Genomic DNA, 9,478 nt, shown 5'->3' on the forward strand with positions numbered 1-9,478 from the left:
CAGGTTCATAAAACAATCATTACAACTAGGAACCCACCACAGGACTTTTCTCAGATAGTGATACAATATTAAAGGTGTGGACCATGCTTGGGAAAAGTCCCCCTCGCCTTCCCGCTAAAGAAGAACATCTGAAAGTGGGTTTGCTCTGAGCAGGTAGAAAAACAGCTTCGAGAACTCCAGAGGTCTGTTGCGTTATAATCTATTTATTCTAATGTTTTTGATTACTTAGGGAGTCCGGGAAAGTGTGGCTACGGGGGGAGTCACACTCTTGGGTGGCCGGCCGAGAAAGGCCTCCCTCTCACTAGAGGCCAAAGAAAACCCGTTGACCAAAAACAGAAGAGAGGGGAGAGAGGAGAGGAAAGGTGTAGTAAAAATATAAAAATAATAAAAGCAAAAAAAAATGAACGGAAGCGGTGGACAATCTGAGAGGGAGGGGGGGAGACTGAGAGGGTTTTCTTTAATTAAGCTAATGGTTTAAAATGGAAACCCACTAAAGGTAAAAATTAACCGGACTGCTAGAAAGGAAATTCGAGAATAACTGTAGATTGGAATAAAAAATAAAAAGGGCGGAAAAAAAATTTTAAAAAATAATTCAAAAAAAAAAATAAAATGGTAAAAACCTGTTATTGTTTTTAAACATCCGGAAGTTAGTCTGAATAATGGTTCCCACAAATATTGAAAGTTGATCGGGAAGAAGACTGTTAACAGTTTCATTCCAGAATTTTTGACATTCCGTCAATTTGGTTGACAAAATCCTTCTCCTGTTACCTGAAGAAAGAAAAAAACAATCAACTATTGGGTTTTTCCTTTTTCTTTGGGATTTAGCGTAAGGAAGCCAGCTCCTCGATTATGACGAAGATCTAACCCTTTGAATGTTAACTAATAAATGGCCCACCCTCCCACGTTTCGCGTAGTTGTCGCTTGAATTTGGTACCCATAGTATTGGGTAATAGTATTTTAATAGGCTCTCTTCTTTTTCACCGGATGGAGAAACCAAAAATTAAGAATAAAAACCGGAAATGCACGCAAGGGGGTTTCTTGGGTACGCTAGGTAAAACTTTTCGGCTTATTGCAAACCCTAATTAACTCTATTACTTATTGGGACCGGGCGGGAAACGCCTTGTAACCTGGGGCCTGAACCGACGGACTTGAAAACCTTGCAAAAACCAGAAAGACCCCCCTTCCCCGCCTTGAGGAAAACGAATTCATCGTCAAATGTATGAAAACAATGAATTTGGGAGGGTTTTACGGGGGTATATTTACGATAAAGGTTTAAAAAAAACAAAATTATTTTAAAGGAAACCATTTTGTTCGGGCACGGTAATAACTCGATTAAAATATTTCAAAAGAAAAATCGAGCTGCTTTAAATGAAACATTGCAGGTTCATAGCCACTCCTGCCATTTCTCCCCCACTTGTTTCATAGCCATTTCTACCTTTTCTGCCCCTCTGGTTGATCGCCACTTGTCGAAGCTGGTTTTTTCCGTGGTCGAGTCAGGAACAAATGATTAAAACGGGATTCGCCGTAAAGCGAACTGACAAACATTTTCCCTCGACTAAAAATTTTTGTAAAAGAATCGTCCTCAAAATGAACATTCCACAATTACTTACTTTTTTAGTATTCCCCACGAGAACTCGAAACTTCCCCCCTAATCCAATTTTCGTTTTTCCTTCCATGGATGCTGAGTCGTAGGAAAAATAAAAAAGACGTATTTTCGATTTATTTTATTTATAGGGCTCGCTCATCATAAATTTTTTTAAATTTTTTGGGGGGGGATTATTACTTTTTTTAAAACAAAAAAAAATGGATATACGGGGAAAATTCCCATTTAATTTAATTTTTTTAAAACCACTAAATCTGGGGCTTTTTTTCAATTTAAAAAAACCACCAGAAAATTTAAAAAAAACTTTTAAAAAAACTCTTGGGTTAAATGGGGAAAAGGGATCCAAAAAAATGGTTAAACTGAAAAAGTGCCCACAAGTATTCTTTAAAAAAAATTTTTACAAAAACAAAAAACGTCACAAGAAAAAAATTTAAAACGGGGGCACTTCAAAGGTACATTATCATGGAAGTCTTTTTTTTTGTTTTTAAAATTTCTTTTTGGTTTTTTTTCAGGAATTTTTTTTCAGTTTTCATTTTTTTCCCCGTTTATAGCTGGGTAAAAAATATGTTTTTCAGAAAAACTATTTGGGTTTTAAACCCTGTTGCCCCCCCCTTAATTTTTTTTCCCTCAATTTCCTGAAAACTTTGAAAAAAAAATAGGGGTTCCCCAATAATTCTACAGGGGTTTTTAATGTTCCCCCCATGGCATGCTTTCCAAATTTTCAAGCCCCCCCCCCCAAAATTTAGCTTATCAAACAAAAGGGGGGCCCAAAAAAAAGTATAAAATTAGCTTTTTATTTTTTAAAATTTTTTTGGGGGGCTGTTCTAAACGTAGAGGGGTTTTCTTTTTTTTTTACAGTTAACTTTTTTTTTGCGGGCCCCCGTCGACCTGCGGGGGACCCCCGGGGAGGGAGAATTTAAATTTTTAAGTAGGTTTGGGGGGGGAACAGAAAAAAGGGAAAAACGTCTTCTTGGTAAAAGGGGAGCAAAGGGCCCCACAGCCCCTCAATGAAACCCATTGAAAATAAGAACGGAGTTTTTTTTTTTTAAATTTTCCCCCGATAAAGTAAGAATTTTCAAAGCAGAAAAAAATTTTTTAAAAAAATTTTTTTCTTTCGATTCGATGGAAAAAACCTAGAAAAAAATTTTCCGAATGCAGAAAATCAGAAAAACATTTTAAAAACACCATATAATTAAAAACCATTTCTAATTTGAATTTTAACAGTATGTCCCTTTTACAATACCTTAAAAAAATTCTTTAAAAAAAAAAAAAATCCTGAAAAGCAAAAAACATTTTTTTTTTTTATTTTTTTATTTCCTGCAGCTACTATCACAAAAAAGTTTGAACAGTTTTTACAATTTGGCCCACGTTTTTCCATTAGTTTAGAATTCCTGATTGATAGGATTCTCAAAAGTTATTGCCTGATCCACCCACACTTGTGGCAAGTCTTTTTTTTTGGGCGCGGGAAGATTACTTGAGGAGGGGGTCGGTTTTTTTGTTGATTTTCGGCGGAGAAAAGATGCTGACGTCGGGGGCCCAGTTTTACTGGTGTAACGCCCATTTAAAGAATTGGGAAAGCAAAATTTTCCCAGTTCCAAATTCTTTTTGGACTCCCACAAAATAATCCTCCTTGCCTTCTTTAAAAACGATTTTTTTCCAAATTTCTTTTGTTTGGGTACAAAAATTTGGGGTTTTTTTCCCCCAAAAGGGATTTTTTAATAAAAAAATGAAAAGCCAAGGGGGTCCCATAGCAGGGGCCCTTTAAATTTTTCCTTTTTTCCCTTTAAGAATGGTAAAATCACAAACGGAGTCAAAAACCTGCAAAAAAAAAGGCCCCCCCGATAAAAAAAAAAATGGTTTATCAATCCCTTTTAAGAAAACTAAAAAACTGTTTGGGTTTGTGGTTTTTCACCCCTTTTGTTCCCGATAAGCCCCCCAAAAGAGTAAAAACCAAGTTAAAAAAAAGGGGATAGAACAAGGGGGGGGCACGAACACCTTTGGGCATTTAAATTAGCACAGCCCCTAATAAAGGGGCAGCATCTTGGGTTTTTGAAATTAAATAGTAGAAGAGGCTCGAGGCGCGCTTTTTAGGAAAACCCACCAAAAAAAATCAGACCTTGTTTAGCCTAAAAATAAGGATTGCTGGTGCAGCCATTGAAGAAACCCCCAAAAAATAATAAATGGTTTACTGAACAGAAGGCCCCTCCTTGGAAACTACATTCGAAAAGGGAAAAACAATCGTTTCTAAGTCGGTAACCTTGAAAATTTTGGTCGGGAAATAGTGAGGTAATTTAAACAGCACCAGTGGAGAACCCAAAAAGGGGCACAAATGAAAAACAGTAGACGACCCAAAAATTACCTCCGAAGCAAGTAAAGTGGTAAGCGGGCGAATTTACCGCCGGAGGGGTTAAATAACAGCCCCGCCTCCCCGCCAGGTTCTTACCAGTACAAGTGTTTTAAATCCGGTTTCCAGGGTCCAAATCGGGGTTAACGGATAGAGGAGTAGAGACAAAAGGGGCCGTCCCATTGAGCCCCATAATCCCAAAAACCGGGGCAGGCAGAAAAAATTTTGCCAGTGGACATTTGAGCTTTTGTCAGCTCAACTCAAAACCCATTTCTTCTTCATCTAAACGTTCAAACTTCAAATTTAAACCAGGTTTTAAAATTTCTCATTTGGGAAACCCAAGGCCGGAAGAAAAAATTTTTCGTCAAAAAATTAGGGGGCCCGCATTTTAGAGTTCTAAAAAAATAACGCGCAAAACAATTCGCCAATTTACTCTTCAAGTTTTTAATTTTTTAGGGCTGTGTTAAATCGCCAATAAATGCGCAGAAAATTCGGTTAATTAAAAAACTGCGGCTTGGAAACAACGCAGCTTGTCAAATCTCGAGTCCTATTCCAGTAAAATAACCCCCTCGAGTCTTGGTCTTAAACACACGTAGGTCGCTAACCAAAAACCCCCCAAAACGTGTGGCGGGAAAAGCACATGGTTTTTGTGTTTTTGGCAATATTCCACCATACAAAAACAAATTTTGACTTTCCGTGAAACAACTACAGTTTTTTTTATTTAAATGCGGAAATTTCAGGAAAAATCTAATGGCGGGGGAAATTTTTAATTCGATAATACGTTTAGGGCAAATTTCCCCAACAGCGGGTAAATTTAAATACTCAAATATTTTGCCAAAGTCCCTTCTCTCTTCTCTCTCCTTTTCTTTTTATTTCTCTTGGGAAATTTGTGGGGTCCCTGCCTTTTGTCTTTGCCCGAAAAAAAATGGTAACTAAAATTTTAACCCAAAGGGGGTCAATGTTTCGTAAAAAAAATCCCGCCCCCTCCGAAACTGACACTGTTCTTTTTGGATCTTCAGTCCAAAATCTAAACTCGGTAACTCGCAAAAATTTTTATTTTTAATTTCACAGTAAAAATCCCAAAAACTTTGAATTTTAAAACCCCTGTTTTTTCAGTTTTTTTTCCTAAACGAATTCCGGAGACATTATAAACGAATGGACAGGCTGATCGCCGCCCAATCAGTAACCCGCCTACACATTAAACTTGGAAACTATCTTTTTTTATCGGTACTTCCTTTTGAACTTTTCAGGCGCCTAAATAAATAACTATAACTATATAAGGGACCCCGCAAACAGCAAAATCAGCCGAAACACTTATCAATGAACTATTATAAATATAAATTTTTTTGTAGCACATTTAGAGGAAAAAGGCCAATTCCCTTCTTTCAGTTTTTCCCGCAACGCTTGGGCAACTTAGAAAAAGCAAAGCTTTGTTTCTAAACTATTTTTTTTCCTTTTACCACCCTTTTGAAAAAAAGGGCAATAGTGAAAAGGAATACGGAAAATTGGACGTTTTTTGCAGAAAAACGTGGATTTGGGGATTGCAGTAGGTGGGTCAAATATATGTCGTGTTTTCCTTGCTTCCGTTCGTTTTTCCCCAAAGCAACGAAAAAGTTGCGCGCGCGAAGAGGAATTGCCTTTGCGGAGATGGTGATGTATAGATGCCGGGTGATCTTGAATTTGCGCGGCGCGACTGGTTTTTAATTTATATGATGCATGTAATGTATAATATTTTTTAACTATTAGGTAATACGCCCAATTTGTACGGGGGCAACGCTTTAGTGTATTGAGTGTACACGAGTAAAAGTTTACCTTTGCTAAATAAATTTCATGAATTTTAAATTATTGGGGGCCGCGCTCAAGGCCTTGTTCCTTTTCGCCTAATCCCCTTCGGAGGCCCTAAGTTTTTTTTTTACCAACATTAAAGCCGGGGTCCTCAGGTAAAAAAAAATTTACAATAAAAGTTTAAGTTTCAAACGGAAGGGGAAATTGATTTTTTTCCCGTTTTGGATGATTGCTAATTTATAAATATTTTTAAATCAAAAGATTGAAGTGAGCTGAATTGGGCTTTTTAAAAAAATTTATAGTAAATTTTTGGAAATAAAAAAACTTTTTTCCCCCCCAAAAAAAAGGGGAAAAAAACCCCGGGGGCGGCAATTCGGGGTTAAAATTCTAATTTTGAAAAATCACTTTTTTAAAACTTTTTAGTTGTCCCACAAGCAGAAAAATAGCCCCACGAAAAAAATTTTTGATTTAAAAAAAAAATAGGTTCCCCCCGGGGACGTAAAATTAAAATTAAAATTAAAAGGCAGGGGGCCCCGGGCCCCAAATGGTTAAAAATTTTAAAATTTTAACTTGTACACTTTTTTGTTTTGAAATATTAAACATCGTAGTAGCTGCAAAATTTTAAAAAAAATTGGCCTTTTTTTAAAAATTAAAAAAATTACTTTTGATAATAAATGACCTTTGGGACGATGTTTAGGAAAAAAAAGGGTTTCCCCCCCGCTCCCTTAAAACCCAGAAAAATTTTTACCCACCCTCCCGGGCTCGCAGAGGTGACGTTTTTTAAAAGCGCATTTTTGGGGCCCCTCCCGCGGCCGTCTCATAAATTTTTACCTTCGCCCACGTTTTTTTTTTAGCCTATATAATTTTGTCATGAAAAACCCCCGTATTCTTTTGCAAATTTTAAAAAAGGCTGCGATCTTTTATTTTTAGCCCAAAATAAAAAACTTTTTTGGGTTTTTTAATTTTTTCCCAAAAAAAAGTTGTCCCAAATTTTTGCTTCGGGGGGGAGCTAACTTTAAATTTTACAAGACGGAAAATCTTGTTTTTTTTTTTTAAAAAAACCGGGGGGGTTATATTATTTTTTTTTTTGAGTAAACCCCACCCCGGGGGGTTTCGGGGGTAACCGATAAAGCCCTACGGGGGATTTTTTTTAAAAAAGGTTTTTTGCACTTTCATTTTAAAACGCCCTCATTTTGACAAACCAAACTCCCCCCACAAAATCAAAGTCAACTTCAATTTAAAAAAAATATCAAAAAAAAAAGTAAGAAATTTTTGAAACGGAAAGGGGGGCCCGGTGGGCCCCCCCTTTAAAAAAGGGGGGGGGATTTTTTTTAAACCTTTTTGAAAAAAGGTCAATTTTAAAAACCCCCCCCCCCCACCCCCCCCCCCCCCCCCCCCCCTTTTTTGGCCTTTTTTTTTTTAAAAAAAATATAAATTCCCCGGCTCTCTCGCGTTACAGCTCGAACCCCCCCCCCAATTAAATAGTGCATTGCGCAAACCCGCGGGGCACTAGCAGGTTATAATTTTTTACTGGGGGGCTCATAGCCTGTTCATCCACTGCCCCATTCCCCCCCCCCAAAATCTCAAGTATTCTCTATTTTTTTTTAAAAAACTTTAATTAACTTATAAATAATTATTTTCAAACTTTTTTAAAACCCCTTTTCGAAAATTCAATTTTGGGGAAGGAAGCATAATCCCCCCGGGCAGGCATAAAAAAAAATATTTATAAAAAAAACAAAAATTGCCCTTTGTGTTCTAAGCTTAAAACCCGCCAAAACTTTTAAAGGGGCGAATTTTTTAAATTTAAAATTATAGCCACCCCCCTTTTTTGCAGTTTGGCAGGAAAATTAAAATGATTTTGTTTCCCCTTTTTTAAAAAACCCTTACCCAAGGGACGGGCGGGGCCCCCGAGAAAAAAAAACTCGTCCGCGGTCTTTGTCAGGATTTTTTTGAAACAAATATTTTAGGGCAAAACACCCCTTTTTTTTGGGTTTAAAAACCCAGATGATTCCCCTTTTCCCCCAGGGGCCACCCCCTGTGCGCCTTTTTTCAAATTTGCTTTTCTTTTAAAACGGAAAATTTTACGTGGGAAAAACAAAAAAAGCAAACCAAAAAAACCTTTTTTACTAACTAGCGCTATTTTTTTGTTGGGTTTAAAAAACCTGCCAGGGGGGAGGCCCGGGCCCCCCGGGTTAAAAGTTGGGACTCTCGGGACGGTCTATTTTGGGAAAAAAAAAAATATTTTACGAAGTTATCCCCCCCGTTTAAACAAAAAGGGCTGGGTTTTAGGCAGAGGGAAAAATCGTTTTAAAATTTTTGGGGGAAGTATAATAGTTCGTGGCCCCCCATTTTTTTAAAATTTTTAGGTGGGAACTTGTCGGCAAAAATGAAATTGCAAAGGGTTGGTATTGGTTTAAAACGTTGCCTTGTTGGCGCGTAAGGGGTTTGTATTGAAAAATTTGTTCCATATATCAGGAACCGTCGAAGGTCAACTTCGGCGCTTAGGTTTTTGGTAACTCAGGTTCGCGATAAACCTACAATGTTGGACGGCGCCCCTTAACCAATATTTTACGGAGCCCCCCTTAAATTAAGGCTAAATTGGTATTTTATTAAAAAGGATATATCGGGCTAAAACTTCTATAAAAGTGTCGATTTGTTCTAGCAAAACGGCTGCGTTTTTAGGGTAGATACTTAGTAATATTATTCCTAATATGGACCTTTAGAGTTTCCAAAACGTCTGTACTTGTAACCTAACGTTGGCGCAGCCATATCCTTACGCAAAACATTTTTAGAAGAAATGGGCATCATTCAGGGATGGGAAAATCTTTTAAAAGGATGTTTACAGGTTAACCGCATTTTGGTTATAATTTAAAGTTTTTCAAATTTTTTGTAAGGTTCGAGCTTATTTTACATTACAGGTTTTTTGTTGACCATGTAAATGTTTTCTGGGCCGGCCGTGCTACTTTAAGTAGCATTTTGGGTCTTAAACATTTTTGTCCGTCCGTTATTTAACTAGTGTCATGTTGCCGCAGGAAGAAAAGCGCCGCGCGCCCTACTTCGTAGCAAATTTGGGCATGAGAAAAGCGGCCCGTTTACTTAAGAAATTTAGACGTGCATACGTAATTTTGGGGTACTCAAGCAATTATGTGGTCATTCAACATGTTAATTCTAGAGACGGCGGATGGTGGACAGTGGCCTGAGCCGCCCCCATAAAAATCCGGGATTGGTTCCCAATCGTAGTGACATGTTCTGCGGATTCCTGGGTACATTCGTCTTGGTTTTTTTAAAAGGCTTTTCTTTGGTGATCACCAAATCTTGAAAATAATGTATTAGTACCCTTACCGTTTGTTCCTAATGTCCCTGTAAACGAAAAAATGGTTAGCTACTTTAAGCGGGTGATACTCGTAAATATTTCTTTTCCATAATATTTCGGGACCGCGGGTTGCAATGCCCCTAGCTCGGCGTTTGCGGTCTGGTAGGTTGTAATTTTACAAGCTTTACTCAATAAAACTTAAAGGAAGGTGCCCTAGGTTGTCCAAAAAATATTAAGTATTGGCAATCCCCGTCATAATTTACTTTTCATCCCCTGGCTTAGTATTTAATTGTTATTCTATATATATAGGAGGTTCGGGGGCGAGATTTGACAGGTCTCGATAGCGCCCTAGAGTTCCGGTAAAAACTGAGTGACAGGCTAAAAAATATGTATTTTAACCAAGCTTTGCCCATCTTGCAGTTGCCCCATTTTC

The sequence above is a fragment of the Bolinopsis microptera genome, chromosome 13 (assembly GCF_026151205.1).
Source record: "Bolinopsis microptera isolate Bmic1 chromosome 13, MBARI_Bmic_1.0, whole genome shotgun sequence".
NCBI lineage: Eukaryota > Metazoa > Ctenophora > Tentaculata > Lobata > Bolinopsidae > Bolinopsis > Bolinopsis microptera.